The following is a 14,767-nucleotide window of genomic DNA, read 5'->3' on the forward strand; positions in this document are numbered from 1 at the left end:
CACAGTTTACAGCTGTAGCTTTTTACCAGGCCTCACCTCTGCCCATCCAAGTGACCCACCTGTGTCACACACACTGTGAAGCTGAGCAGTGTGTCACTATGAAAGCTCTGCTTCTTCCATGGTTTATATACACATGCTGTGTGGATCTGTGTCTGAAGGAGCACAATACATTGGGACGCACACTCATTGTGTCCCAAGTGTCACTTTCAAACTATAAAATACAAAAATAAAATCAGCAGCGTTGCTCTGTTGGTCTCTAAGAGGACATCAGGCTAACATCTACTGTTATTAAATTAGTGCGACACACCATGATGAGCTGCACTCACACTGATACAGCCACATAGTACGTGACAGCTCAAATAATTAATCAGGAGTAATCCCCCAGATATATAACAACGCTCAATCTGGAAATGGCAAAGCCGACCACCCAAGACAGAGCAGCATGTTTATGAAGTGTCCCACAAGAAACTGGACACGTCAGAGAAACCAGGAGAGGAACTGTGGTGTTACATGATGAGTGGATGAATACAGCTGTTAAGGGTCACTGAGTGAAGGATGCAACAGGAGTGAAAAGGACAGTTTATAGTTAGACCTGCTCTGGTGTCTGTTTTGGAGATGGTGACAATGACTTCAAATTAAAATCTAAAACCCAGCTGGATGTGTCGTAGTGGAAAATGTTCAGTTTGTCTTTAGAGTGACTGGAATGGACGAGGAGGGCCAGCTCAGGGTGAACCTGAGACCAGGTGACAGACCTGGATCCTCGGGACCAGGTGAGAGGAGGCAGATGAGTTGCTATGGAGACACTAAGAGGAGAAACCGGAAGAAGGAGAACGAGCTACTATCCGTGGCGTTTCCATCAGAGCCGCTGCGCAGATCGACCCTGCAGGGCTTCCGTCGTGATGTTCGTGGCAGGAACACTGCATTGTTTCTTGAAACTACACCGTTAGCTGGGTGACATTAACGGCGAGATGTGTGAAAACTGCAGTTCTCCAAGTGACAAGACTTTTATTAATGAAGTGAGTGAAAGTAAGGTTGATTTGTCAAAGCGGTTTCCTGCGGTGCGCAGCTCGTCCTGGTGTTTCCTACATTTCCCACAGGCCAAAGCGCTTCACCACGAAGCTTCCGTACACACGAGGCCATCCGCAGTTATCTGGTGATCGTAATACGGAGAAAACTAAACTGTAAAGTCGTCCGGACACAACTTAGCGCTGAACAGGACCTGCTAATAGCAGCTTAGCATCACCACAAGCTAATGCTAACGTTATACAGCTGACGGCAGGTTCACTGTAACAGATACGCGGCTGTAACTGTAACTGCAGCAGGCTAAGAAAGACTAACGAAGCTCAGATGAAGTTATACATGCTGTTCAACAAACTTTACCTCCTCCATCCAGCAGACCCGCGCGGAAATACGGCGAGCAGCGAGGGCCAAAAAGGACAGGAAACCGCCTGTCTCACGCGATTACGTCACAGACATGCACAGCACGCGCAGGCTGACTTCATATTTTCAGCACATTTAATAGAGCACTGCAATTATTATTGTGTGGATGCCCTCAATGGGCATCCACACTATTGAGTTCCTGTTTCTCTTTATTCTTTATTATTCCGGGTGTTTCCGTACACTTTTCGCCGTGGATCTACTTCCACAATTTTTGTGCTATTTTCACCGTTCAAACTCTAAACTGTTCTGCTCTTTCTGCTAATGCCGGCTATGACTTTTGGTGTTTATTACTATTATACTTTTTAAAATATTACACTTTTTTCCTTTAATTTGTCCCATTGAAATGAATGGGAAACTTCTACAATTCTGCTAAAACTTTCTTGTCTTTGAAACTTAACTACTGCCTCATACTTTCACCTAGAAACTCCATTCAAACTTTAAAATGTTCTCAAATGATTTGGCTATTCCTGTATGATTCAGCTTTTTCAGATCTTCTACCGTTTTAATCTTATCCCTCTTTGAGTTTTCAGTTGCAAAATTGTGATTTTTCAGAAAATACATGCGTTGCTATGGTTGCTATGCAATTAACTCAGAGGGGACAGTGAAACTGTTTGAATTTTCTCTTCATGTCTAAACAACTTCTTGCTACTCGCTCAATTTCCACTCAAGCCCCACAAATTATACATCAAAACGTAGGTATTTTTGCTGGCTTTCAGAAAATGTCCCTATCATTGTTGTGGGACTTTGCAAATCTCCTCAGAGTAACACAAAGTCAGAAAACTCTCCATATAAACTCAATGGAGAGTTTGTTCAAAATCACCGCTGGATTTCTCTAATGAGAGGCATTTTCAAATTGTCATATCTCCTTAACGAAGCAAAGTTAAGACATGAGGCTTGTCCCCGTATATGTTCAGACACTCCTGACTCACAATTCAAGAATTTCTTTCTCACCTATTACCGTTCTGAAATGAGTTGGACTTGTTTGAGGGTAGGAAATTTGTCCCTCGCTCAGATTTCATCAGATTTCAAACACTGGAAATGAGGCACTTTTTTCTCTCGTCATATCTTTTTGATGGATTTCCACAGAGCCCTGAAAATTTCCATAACTGTTCACCAAAGCCTGCTGTTTCTTATGGTGAAAGAATGATTTTGATGCTCCATATAGATTTAGAGTTACCAAAGGTTGTTTGAGAGCAAGTCAAGGCAGTTTTTGCTTCGCCTCTACTCAGTTACAGTGTATTACAAGTCATATATCTTTAATAATTTATGTTTTATCTCTGAATTATGAAGACCTGAAGATTCCCCCATCTCTTCTGAACAAAACAATGTCTGAATGACCGTTCTAGCCTCTACGGTTAGGAAATTATGGCCATTTGTTCGAGTGGAATCCTGAATGTCAGAAATACACTGAAGAAAACTCACACCTCTCTCTGTGTCTGTGTCTGTGTGTGTAAGGGCTGACTACAGCAGGTGCAGCTAATTTAACTGACCTACATATACCAAGCCCAGACTCTCCACAGCTCCTCTTCCCTTTACTGTCTGTGTATGTGTGTCTGTGTATCAATATTTCTCCTATGTTTAAGTATTACTCCTCAATCATAGTATTTCTGCTAAAACAAAGTACTTCTGCTACATCTCAGTACTTCTGCTAAATCATAGTATTTTTGCTAAATCATAGTATATTTGCAGAATCATGGTATTTGTGCAAAATCATGGTTTTGAGGCCAAATCATAATATTTCTGTTATTTTATAATATATGTGCTGAATATATTATATGTGCCAAATCATAGTATTTATCCCAAATTATAGTATTTATGCCAAATTACAGTATTTCTGCTAAAAAGCAGAAATAGTCCTTTTTAGCAGGAATTTCTGCCAAAAGACAGTATTTATGTTAAAACATAGTATTTCTGCTAAATCAGAGTATTCCTGCCAAATCATAGTATTTGTACTGAAACATAGTACTTCTGCCCAATCATAGTATTTGTACTGAATGATAGTACTTGTGCCAAATCATAGTATTTGTTCCAAAGCATTGTATTTGTATGGAGTCATAGTATTCCTTCTAAATCATAGTATTTCAATTAAATCTCAGTAGTTTTGTTAAAATGCAGTATTATTGCCAAATCATAGTATTTGTACCCAATCATAGTATTTTTGCCAAATCGTGGTATTTGTGCCCAATTAATAATTCTGTTATGTTATAGTATTACTACTAAGTCGTAGAATATCTGTTATGTTATAGTGTATCTGCGAAATATAGTATGTGTGCCAAATCATAGTATTTATACCAAATTACAGTATCTGTGCTAAAACATAGTATTTCTGCCATATTGTGGTATTTGTGCAAGAACATTGAACTGTTATGTTATAGTATTACTACTAAGTCATAGTATTTCTGCGTTGTTATAGTATTTGTGCTAAAACGTAGTATCTCTGCCAAGTCATAGAATTACTGCAATTTCATAGTTTTTTTAGGAAATCTGTTATGTTATAGTATTACTACTAAGTCATAGTATTTCTGCCAAATCATAGTATTTGTGCCAAAGCATCGTATTTGTATGGAGTCATAGTATTTCAATCAAATCTCAGTAGTTGTTGTTAAAACGCAGTATTATTGCCAAATCATAGTATTTGTACCCAATCTTAGTATTTCTGCTAAATCATACCATTTGTTCCAAATCATGGTATTTGTGCAAAAACATAGTATGTCTGCAAAACCATAGTATATCTCTTATGTTATAGTATTACTACTAAGGCATAGTATTTCTGCCAAATCATAGTATTTGTACTAAATCATAGTACTTGTGCCAAATCATAGTATTTGTTGCACATCATAGTATTGGAACCAAAACATAGTATTTCTCCCAAAGCATCGTATTTGTATGGAGTAATAGTATTTCTTCTAAATCATAGTATTTCAATCAAATCTCAGTAGTTGTGTTAAAATGCAGTATTATTGCCAAATCATAGTATTTGTACCCAATCGTGGTATTTGTGCCCAATTAATAATTCTGTTATGTTATAGTATTACTACTAAGTCGTAGAATATCTGTTATGTTATAGTGTATCTGCGGAATATAGTATGTGTGCCAAATCATAGTATTTGTGCTAAAACATAGTATTTCTGCCATATTGTGGTATTTGTGCAAGAACATTGAACTGTTATGTTATAGTATTACTACTAAGTCATAGTATTTCTGCGTTGTTATAGTATTTGTGCTAAAACGTAGTATCTCTGCCAAGTCATAGAATTACTGCAATTTCATAGTTTTTTTTAGGAAATCTGTTATGTTATAGTATTACTACTAAGTCATAGTATTTCTGCCAAATCATAGTATTTGTGCCAAAGCATCGTATTTGTATGGAGTCATAGTATTTCTTCTAAATCATAGTATTTCAATCAAATCTCAGTAGTTGTTGTTAAAACGCAGTATTATTGCCAAATCATAGTATTTGAACCCAATCATAGTATTTCTGCTAAATCACAGCATTTGTGCCAAATCATGGTATTTGTGCAAAAACATAGTATGTCTGCAAAACCATAGTATATCTCTTATGTTATAGTATTACTACTAAGGCATAGTATTTATGCCAAATCATAGTATTTATGCCAAATTACAGTATTTCTGCTAAAACGCAGAAATACTACCTTTTAGCAGGAATTTCTACCAAAAGATAGTACGTCTGCTAAATCAGAGTATTTCTGCCAAATCATAGTATTTGTACCCAATCATAGTATTTTTGCCATGTCATCATATTTGTGCTGAATCATGGCATTTTTGCCAAATCGTGGTATTTGTGCCCAAATAATAATTCTGTTATGTTATAGTATTACTACTAAGTTTTAGAATATCTGTTATGTTATAGTGTATCTGCGGAATATAGTATGTGTGCCAAATCATAGTATTTATACCAAATCACAGTATTTGTGCTAAAACATAGTATTTCTGCCATATTGTGGTATTTGTGCAAGAACATTGAACTGTTATGTTATAGTATTACTACTAAGTCATAGTATTTCTGCGTTGTTATAGTATTTGTGCTAAAACGTAGTATCTCTGCCAAGTCATAGAATTACTGCAATTTCATAGTTTTTTTAGGAAATCTGTTATGTTAGAGTATTACTACTCAGTCATAGTATTTCTGCCAAATCATAGTATTTGTGTGAATTTGAATACTGTATTATCACTGTATTATGTAGTGGCTAAGTAGGGGCTGTTTACTAAGTGCATCAGTGTAAATAGGTCATCTCTTGTGTTGGAGTGCCCTCTTGTGGCGCCTTTTGGGTAGTGCCTTAGTAAACGGGAACCCTGTAAAAAGTGGTATCAGACTGATTTGTAGTGGAGGAATTTGTTGCCAGTTTTCTTAATCTTTAATCTGTATGCATGTTGTAATGCATACCCTGTTCTTAATCATAGAAACCACACCATATCACCTCTCCACATCCTCCTACTGTATGCCATACCTCCCTGTACCATCCATCTGACCGCAATAAACTCCACCTGTGGTAATCTAATCCCTGGATGTCAGCCTCTCCTTCTGACCGAGGATAGTTACTATTGCAGCACCACCCAGCATTAAACTGACGTACACCATTCTGTACAATAGTATTTGTGCTAAAAAGTAGTATTTCTGCCAAATCATAGTATTACTGCTATTTCATACTATTTAAGCGAAATTACAGTGTTTCTGCAAAAACACTGCATTTCTGCTAAATCATAGTATTTCTGTAAACTTATAGTACTTGTACTCAATTATAGTATTTGTGACAAAGTGTAGTATTTGTTCCAAAACATAGTATTACTGGTAAATCATAGTATTTGAGCCAAATCATAGTATTTGTGCTAAAACATAGTATTTCTTCCAAATCATAGTATTTGTGTCAAAGCATAGTATTTCTTCCAAATCATAGTATAACTGCACAATAAAGGTTCTTGAGCCACATCAGTGTTTGTGCCAAATCTTAGTATTTCTTCTAAATCCTAGTAATTCTGCTCAATGATAGAATTTCTGCTATGCTGTAGTACTTTTTTCCTAGATTGTAGTACTTCTGCTAAGTCAAAGTATTTCATGTAAATCATAGTATTTCTACCAAGTCCCAGTGTTTCTACTAAATCATAAATAATGTTTTAGCACAAATTGTAGGATTTGGCAGAATATTCTGTGTTCCAGCACAAATGCTATGATTTGGCAGGAAAAAAAATATTATTTAGTTTAAATGCTAAGTTTTAGCAGAAATACTATGTTTAAACTTTAAAATATTCTGCTATTTCTGCTGATGTTTGTTATGACTTTTGACCATTGAAATGAATGGAACACATTATCAATGGCCTCACTGATTTTGCATGCTGGACTGAGTTGTGTTTTAGCTCAGTGAGATAAGCGTCCGTTCTCAGACTGGGAGGCCTGGGTTCAAATCCCGCTTATGGCAACATTTCTTTCAGTCAACAGTTAAACTTTGTTAACTCTTTTCAACACAAATTTAAGCTTTTTCACCCCTTTTCAACACAATTTTCGTTTTTTTCACCACTTTTCAGCACAAATACCAGCTTTTTCAGCTGTTTTCAGCAAAAACCTCTTTTCAGCACAAATTCTGCTCATTCAACTCTTTTCAGCAAAATTTTCAGTTTTTTCTGCTGTTTTCAGAAAAAAACTCTTTTCAGCAAAATTTTCAGAGTTTTCACCTCTTTTCTGCCCAAATTCTGCTTATTCACCTCTTCTGAAACATTTTCAGCCTTTCCACCTCTTATCAGCACAATTCTCAGCAGCTTCTGCTCATTTCAGCACAATTGTCAATCTCTCCACCTCTTCTTTGTGAGAATGACTTTGGCTCAGTGAGCTAAATAGCTGCCCTTAGACCAGGAGGGCCAGGTTTGAATCCTTCTCAGGGCAACCTTTTTTTTCAACTTTTTCAGCTTTTTTCTGCAGACATCTTCAGCGTTAAGGCATCCACACAGCATTTTCGCAGGAAATGCAAATTTTTCTAGTTATTATTGTTGTTGCTGTTGCTGTTTCTTGTTGTTAATATTATTTTATGACAAAATGTTGACACACTGTGTGAAATGTAAATAAAATTGAATGGTTTGCAAATCTCATGAACCCATACTTTACTCATAATGCAACATAGAAAACAAATGAGCTCATTGTGAATTTGGTGGCAGCAACATCCCAAAAAGCTTGCAGCATGGCCATGTTTCCAACATCACCTCTACTTTCAACAACCATCCATAAACACCTGGGAACTGAGGAGACCAGGTGCTGGACTTTTGGGAGAGCATCATTTTTGTCTGATATAAGGGACAGAGCTGCTCAACAGTCCTGCGGCTTTTCCTCTCGTGATGTCACAAATATCATCAAATATCTGGTTCAGGACTTGCGGTCTTCCACTACAAAGCCCTGCTGTAGTGTGCAGCTTAGCAACATCCTCCATAAACATGTAAAATACATCATCTCCATGGGAGCACATGTTGCTCTAAAACCTGTGTATATAATTCAGTCTTGGTTCCTTTCCAAATGTGCAAGGTGCCAATTCCATAGGCACTGATCTAATGCCAACCATCAGAGATGCAGCCTTTTTAAACACTGATAACAAACTTCAGCTCAGACATGCAAAGCGTCTCATTACAGACGATTTACAGCCGGCGAGCCTTCAAAGTCTTGGGTCTGAGATGAGTCCGTAAGAAACCACGTCGGCCGGTTTGGAAGCACGTCGCGAGGCTCCAAATGCTCCACCAGACCGCCGACAGGTCTCGCACACCACAGCCGCTCTATCACGTGACACATACTGCTCCTATGTGGTCATGTGTTGGGTTACGCCATGTCGCAAGTTTTCTGAGGAGCTTTTGTGATATTTAGTAGATCGGATTACATCTTTGTTTATTTATTACTTATATACGATCCAGTAATTTAGGTCAGTATCGGACTGATACCGATATGCAACATCGGCTCGGTCCATCTCTAGTTCAGATGGCTTTTAATGAGCCTTATAAAATAAACACAGTTTAAAAACATCTAGCAACTAAATCAAGGGTAGCCTGAACTTACAGTCACTGAACACAGCAAGTGTCCCTGCTCTCAGATACAAAACCTGCCTTTAAAAGTTCAGAGTAATGAAATCAGCAGCACTGATTCTATCATTTCTAGTCTCACACACCACTTGTGCATTTCTGTTGTTTTGGTTCACATCGGTTGATTTTCTGCTGTAAACAACTAATGAGAACATTTTCTAAACCTCTGAGTGTCCATCAGGATCCTGTAGAAACAGCTTCCATGTCAAACATTAATATTCTGGATTCTGTTTAGAAAGAAAAAGATTTTTAGAAAATTCTCTAAAGAATTCAACATCTGTTTTGTTTTCTACTATTTATTTAAAAAGTCCCTCTAGCACAGATTTCTTTAGTCACATGTCTTTCTGTGTCTTCCATACAAACATTAAACATGCAAACACTCAACACAGCAACACTGAAAACATTTGAGTGTAACTGTCATTCAAATCAAACTTTATACACAATTACAACATGGAACAAAAGACAATCTAAACATTAAAACACTACAACCAACGAAGAAACAAATGAAACCAATCACAATCAACATCAAAATATGATCATGGAAAAATAGGAGAGACATATCATACAATTCATACACATTCATGTGAAATCTTTGGGTTCAATAACCTTCAATCCTTCTTTTAAATTACATTTAAATTTCAGCTGGTAGCAAAGAAATGAATCAGAAATTAACCTCAATGAATCTGCAGCTTCATCAATGTGATGCTGAGTTTCTGACTGAGATTGAGTCTGAACATGTCTGACTCTGTGAAACAGTCAGAGTGTTTCTCTGACAGCAGGAGCCTCTTTACACTCAGCTTCACACAGACGAGCTGAGGAACGATCAAGCAAACTTCTTCTTCTGTCATTTTTAACAGCAGCTTGCATCCAAAGATGTTGCACTACTGCCATCTCCTGGCTTTTACTCTTACTTCTCTTCCAGATCCTCAGATCCTCTTGATGACATCAGTATTTCTCAAAAATGAAAAACCACTCCTTTCACCTCATCAGGACTTAACTGATTAACCACTTTTTCAAACGTAAGTTTCATTTCACCACCAGTTCCCACCCCCAACACTCTCCTTTGACTTCTATACTTCAACTAATAACCACATGTTCAACCGTCTCCACAGCATTACACCATCACATAACCCAGTCGGATGTTTCCCCATCATAAAAAGAGAACCATTCAGAAAGCAATGACCTGTTTGTATTCTCCTGCTGCCTATTTAACCCACTACTCCTCTTAACTTCTATTGTGTTTTGTACCCATGTCTCCCTTTTGTTCCATTATCCCATGCCATTCTCCAGAAGTTCTTACTTTGTGGCCAAACTATTCTTTTCCCTCAGATTTCAACAATGGTATCTGCACATCTATGTCTACTTTTTTAACAGCTGCTTTAGCCAATCTGCTCTTTCATTACCCACAATACCTCTATGAGCCAGAGTCCACATTATCACTATATGTTTATTTTCTTCAGACACTCTATGATGAGCAAAAGGACGTCATACAAATTTACTTTCAATGCTGACAATGAATCACTACATATTATTACTTTTGAAATTCTGCTGTCTTCCACCCATTCTAAAGCCAACAGTGTGACATATAACTCAACTGCATATATACTCAGAAGATTTGATGTTGTTTTTGCAATCTTGAGCCTTAACTGCAGAATTACCACTGCTACACTTGTTGCTTCAGGTTTGGGATCTTTCGACCCGTCTGTATACACCTGTAAATAGTTCATTATAAAATTCTTCAATTCAATTCAATTCAATTTTATTTATACAGCACCAAATCACAACAGCAGTCGCCTCAAGGCGCTTTATATTGTACAGTAGATACATAGAAAAAAAATTACAATCATATGACCCCCTATGAGCAGCACTATGACGACAGTGGGAAGGAAAAACTCCCTTTTAACAGGAAGAAACCTCCGGCAGAACCAGGCTCAGGGAGGGGCGGGGCCATCTGCTACGACCGGTTGGGGTGAGAGAAGGAAGACAGGATAAAGACATGCTGTGGAAGAGAGACAGAGGTTAATAACAGATATGATTCAATGCAGAGAGGTCTGTTAATACATAGTGAGTGAGAAAGGTGACTGGAAAGGAAAAACTCAATGCATCATGGGAATCCCCCAGCAGCCTACATCTATTGCAGCATAACTAAGGGAGGATTCAGGGTCACCTGGTCCAGCCCTAACTATATGCTTTAGCAAAAAGGAAAGTTTGAAGCCTAATCTTGAAAGTAGAGATAGTGTCTGTCTCCCGAATCCAAACTGGAAGCTGGTTCCACAGAAGAGGGGCCTGAAAACTGAAGGCTCTGCCTCCCATTCTACTTTTAAATACTCTAGGAACAACAAGTAGGCCTGCAGAGCGAGAGCGAAGTGCTCTAATAGGGTGATATGGTACTACAAGGTCATTAAGATAAGATGGGGCCTGATTATTTAAGACCTTGTATGTGAGGAGCAGGATTTTGAATTCTGAATTTAACAGGAAGCCAAAACAGGAGAAATCTGCTCTCTTTCTAGTCCCTGTCAGGACTCTTGCTGCAGCATTTTGGATCAGCTGAAGGCTTTTCAGCGAGTTTTTTGGACATTCTGATAATAATGAATTACAGTCGTCCAGCCTGGAAGTAATAAATGCATGAACTAGTTTTTCAGCGTCACTCTGAGACAGGATATTTCTAACTTTAGAGATGTTGCGCAAATGAAAGAAAGCAGTGAAGTGAGATTAGTGCTGTAAAACCTCCATAACACTGAACAGATGCCACCACAGATATGTTGAAATCTCAGTCAAAACTAGCAAAAACAAATGAAATCCATGAATCAGAAATGCTGATTGTTGAACAGATAATTCAGTCTGTACATGAGGAGGATCCACTTTAGACTAAACTACATACAGAAACACAGGAACCAGGGCACAGTGTAAATCCAGGAGCTCTGTGTGCAACAGCTGACCTGTATGAACACAAAACACTGATTGAAGTCCACGTTGATGCTTTCTGTCTGTTTAACTTTTACATTTGAAGCAACACATTTTACTTCAAACACACAGATCAGGTAGAAAACTGTGGATTAGAAAACAAATTCATCAAGAAGGTCCTGAAGCAAGAAGTTCATCATTGCATAGAGTAAGAAAAAGGACATGAATCATCCCACGGGTCTGTGCAGTCGTTATGTTATCATCAGCTAAATCATGTCTGCATACTGTGTGTGTGTGTGTGTGTGTGTGTGTGTGTGTGTGTGTTGCTTTTTTAAATCTTCTACTTAGAGTTCAAACTTGGATAGTGATAAAAACATTGCACTGCTTCATTTAATATTTAATTGAACACATCTGTGGTTGAATTTGAATCTTAAATGTTTTTGATTTCAAACAGAAAGTAAATTGTTGCCATGGATACAGTGAGACAGACGCCTCAGACCCTTATTTTTTATTTCTTTGACTTTTTATTTTATTGATTCATTTCTTTATTTTTACATTTTAAAAAGTGTATTTGTCTGAATGAACTAATCCCCATTTCCCATGCTTTGTATCACTGGTCATACTGGGAACAGCCATAGAAAATGTTTGTAAAGAAGAAATCTTAAACATGAGCAGATTCTCAGGCGATTTCTGTTTCCTAACCATTGTTTCAGTGCACACGTCCCATCACTACATGTGTGTTAAAGATTTCTTTGGGATCAAAATCATCCACTGACAGTTATCAGTACAAACAGGATGCAAAAATCCAAAGTTCAGACTTCAGAGTTACTAAAACAGAGATCTGAGGAAAACTGGTTCTTCACACGACGTTTCATGTGTGAACAGTAGAGGTGGTTTCATTTTCACATGTAGGTGTTGCAGTGAGGATTGCAGGGAGACATTTGCTGAATAGCTGCAGCTCTGCTCCTGTAGACTGCCTCTGAATGTGTGTGTGGTGATAAAGTCACTTTAATTAAATGTCACCTGTCAGGGAAAACTTTGTGTTGACTGAAGAAAGTTCACTTCTCTTTCATTGCAGCTCCACTCTTATTTTTGATGCACTCATTTGTTTCATAAATGATTTCAATGATTTTGCCACAGCTCTGCATTGTCAGGTCGGAGCATGTGTGCTTTTGATGAAATGCTGATATGATGACGCTTGATTGGGGAAAGATTTCCACAGGTGGTGTTGTTGGTCTCCTTCTTCCAGTTTTCTTGTTGCTGCCTCTCTCCTCGCCTCAGTTGCTGCAGCTGCATCATGTATGTTGTTATGTTACATACAAAGAGAAATTTGTGACATTAAAGAGTAAAGATTCTTATTCTTAAATGAAGATGAATAAAGGTTTTGTGAAATAACTACTGAGTTCTGGTGCCGTCTCTGGATGCCTCGACGAATAAAAGAACCGGAGTAAAACTGATTTCGTAACAATTTATACCTATATTTCTGTATTTCTCTATTTATCTGAATATTTATTTATCATAACTGTTTCTACACTCACTTTATATGAGTGCTTGTTGTTTCTTGTATATTTGCTGCTATGACAACTCAGTTTCCCTCCTGGATTAATAAAGTTTCTCTGATTCTGAAATACAGTGAGCCATTATATTTGTAGTTTCTAACTAACAATATAAAGGCTCAGCAACCGATAGAGCCACAGCACGTCCCACTGGCAGCTGAAGGAGCTTTTATACAAAGGACTTTGTAATTGAAGCTTTATTTATACAGGTCGGCTCATTGAGACTCAATGTCTCATTTACAAGAGAGACCTGTTCCAGACAAACATTAAAATTACAACAATAAGAGAAAAGTTTGTGTAATGTACTCAGTCACATTAAAAACGAGAACAAGTTCCCAGAGATGGTTTCACAAAAACATGTGTACGTCTTTTGAAGTCTGCAAGTGAAATCAACGGAGAGCCTTAAATCCTTCGGTTATGTTTTCCATGAAGACGGAGCAGAAAAGGAGAACGCCTTCTTCCCAAGCTCTGCATGAACTGATGGAACAGTGGATGTAATGATGTCCTGAGACTGCAGGCTGTGACTAAACTGTTTGCCTAACATGTACTCTGATAAATAGGAGGCAGTAACCCAGAAACAGATTGATAGATCAAATGATACTAATGGACCATCCTGTGTAAGACCAATGAGGACCAGTTAACCAGAGAACACAGAGTACAGTGGTGTGTTAAAGGTTTACAGACAGTTATAAATCTTAATGCCCCATGATGGACAAAATCCAACAGATGAAGAGAGCGAGCAGAGTCATTCATATAAATCATGTCACTGTAATCCAGGGCAGGTAAAAAAAAAGGTGGCAGCAACAAGCTTTTTCCTGTGAAACATGATCTGTTCCTGGAAGAGAAGCCCAACTTCAGCCTCAGTGTCTTTATTAGATGTTCAATGTGTGGCTTATAGGAACGACTGTCATCAACCACAATACCGAGGTATGTGTACGAGGCCACAGTTTCAATAGAAATACTTTGAGCAGATACAGGAGAAGGAAATAAAGCCGGACCCTCTTTCTGTTTGTGAACAACATGACTTTGGTTTTTTCTACATTTAAAGCCAGTCTGAGCCAGCTGAGACTGAATACTATCAACAGCTGCTGTAATGGTTTGAAAACTATGTTGATGGTATAAAATGAACAGATGCATCTAGATTTTGTGCCACACCGTTGACATAAGTAGCCCAGGACAGAACCCTGTGCACTCGTTCAGTGACATTTAAAAAGCTGGAAGAGAGACCATTGAGCTGAACGCACTGCTGATGTCCAAAAGAACATTAGAGAAGCAGCCAGCTGCTCGGTCTGAAAGGCCTATTTCCAGTAATCTCTGACATAAAATGCTGTGGTCAGCAGCTCAGCTCATAAACCAAGGGACTGGGAGCAGCTGCTGCTGAGTGTTGCTGGAGTTCCTGTGCTGTTAGATCCTCATCCTCTCCACGCAGCTTGGAAGTAGGTGAAGTTGTGCCAGAAGATTTTTTGTTGTGGTCAACAGTGTCAAAGACTTTGATAGATCAATAAAAAGAGCTGCACAGTAGTTCTTTGCATCCAGCGCTTCATAGACGTCTTTGAGAACTTTTATCCAAGCAGTTCCAGTACTGTGCAGTTTCCTAAAACCAGACTGGAAGGGAGATAAAATCCTATTTTCATCCAGATAACTTTGAAGTTGATTATTTACCAGCCTTTGAAGAACCTTAGATAAGACACAGAGTTTGGAAATTGGCCTGTAATTACTAACTGTTGAAGAATCACCAGCTTTCAGTGGGGGAGTACAGAGGCACACTTCCACATCTGTGGTAAAGCCTTCTGTTG

At 38.1% G+C, this 14,767-nt stretch overlaps 1 protein-coding gene and 1 long non-coding RNA gene across 11 annotated transcripts in view; one reads left to right on the forward strand and one right to left on the reverse strand.

Moving 5' to 3' along the window:
- The window catches only part of focad (focadhesin), a 29,290-nt gene extending 27,828 nt beyond the window's left edge, over nucleotides 1-1,462 (reverse strand). For 7 of the 10 annotated variants that reach the window (XM_080298032.1, XM_080298031.1, XM_080298027.1 and 4 more), the window contains exon 1: nucleotides 1,381-1,460. The gene's annotated coding sequence lies outside the window, so the exon portion shown is untranslated. Of the gene's footprint in view, nucleotides 1-752; nucleotides 1,151-1,380 lie in introns of all 10 variants that reach the window. The other 3 variants (XM_080298030.1, XM_080298035.1, XM_080298034.1) reach the window with 3 other exon arrangements.
- A 6,766-nt stretch (nucleotides 1,463-8,228) lies between these two features.
- Nucleotides 8,229-12,810, forward strand: LOC145425201 (uncharacterized). Its single transcript, XR_013905866.1, has 2 exons — nucleotides 8,229-9,530; nucleotides 9,624-12,810. It is a non-coding gene; the product is annotated as an uncharacterized LOC145425201 (long non-coding RNA).
- Nucleotides 12,811-14,767: the final 1,957 nt, after the last annotated feature.

Source organism: Astatotilapia calliptera, chromosome 3 (assembly GCF_964374335.1).
Source record: "Astatotilapia calliptera chromosome 3, fAstCal68.1, whole genome shotgun sequence".
Lineage (NCBI taxonomy): Eukaryota > Metazoa > Chordata > Actinopteri > Cichliformes > Cichlidae > Astatotilapia > Astatotilapia calliptera.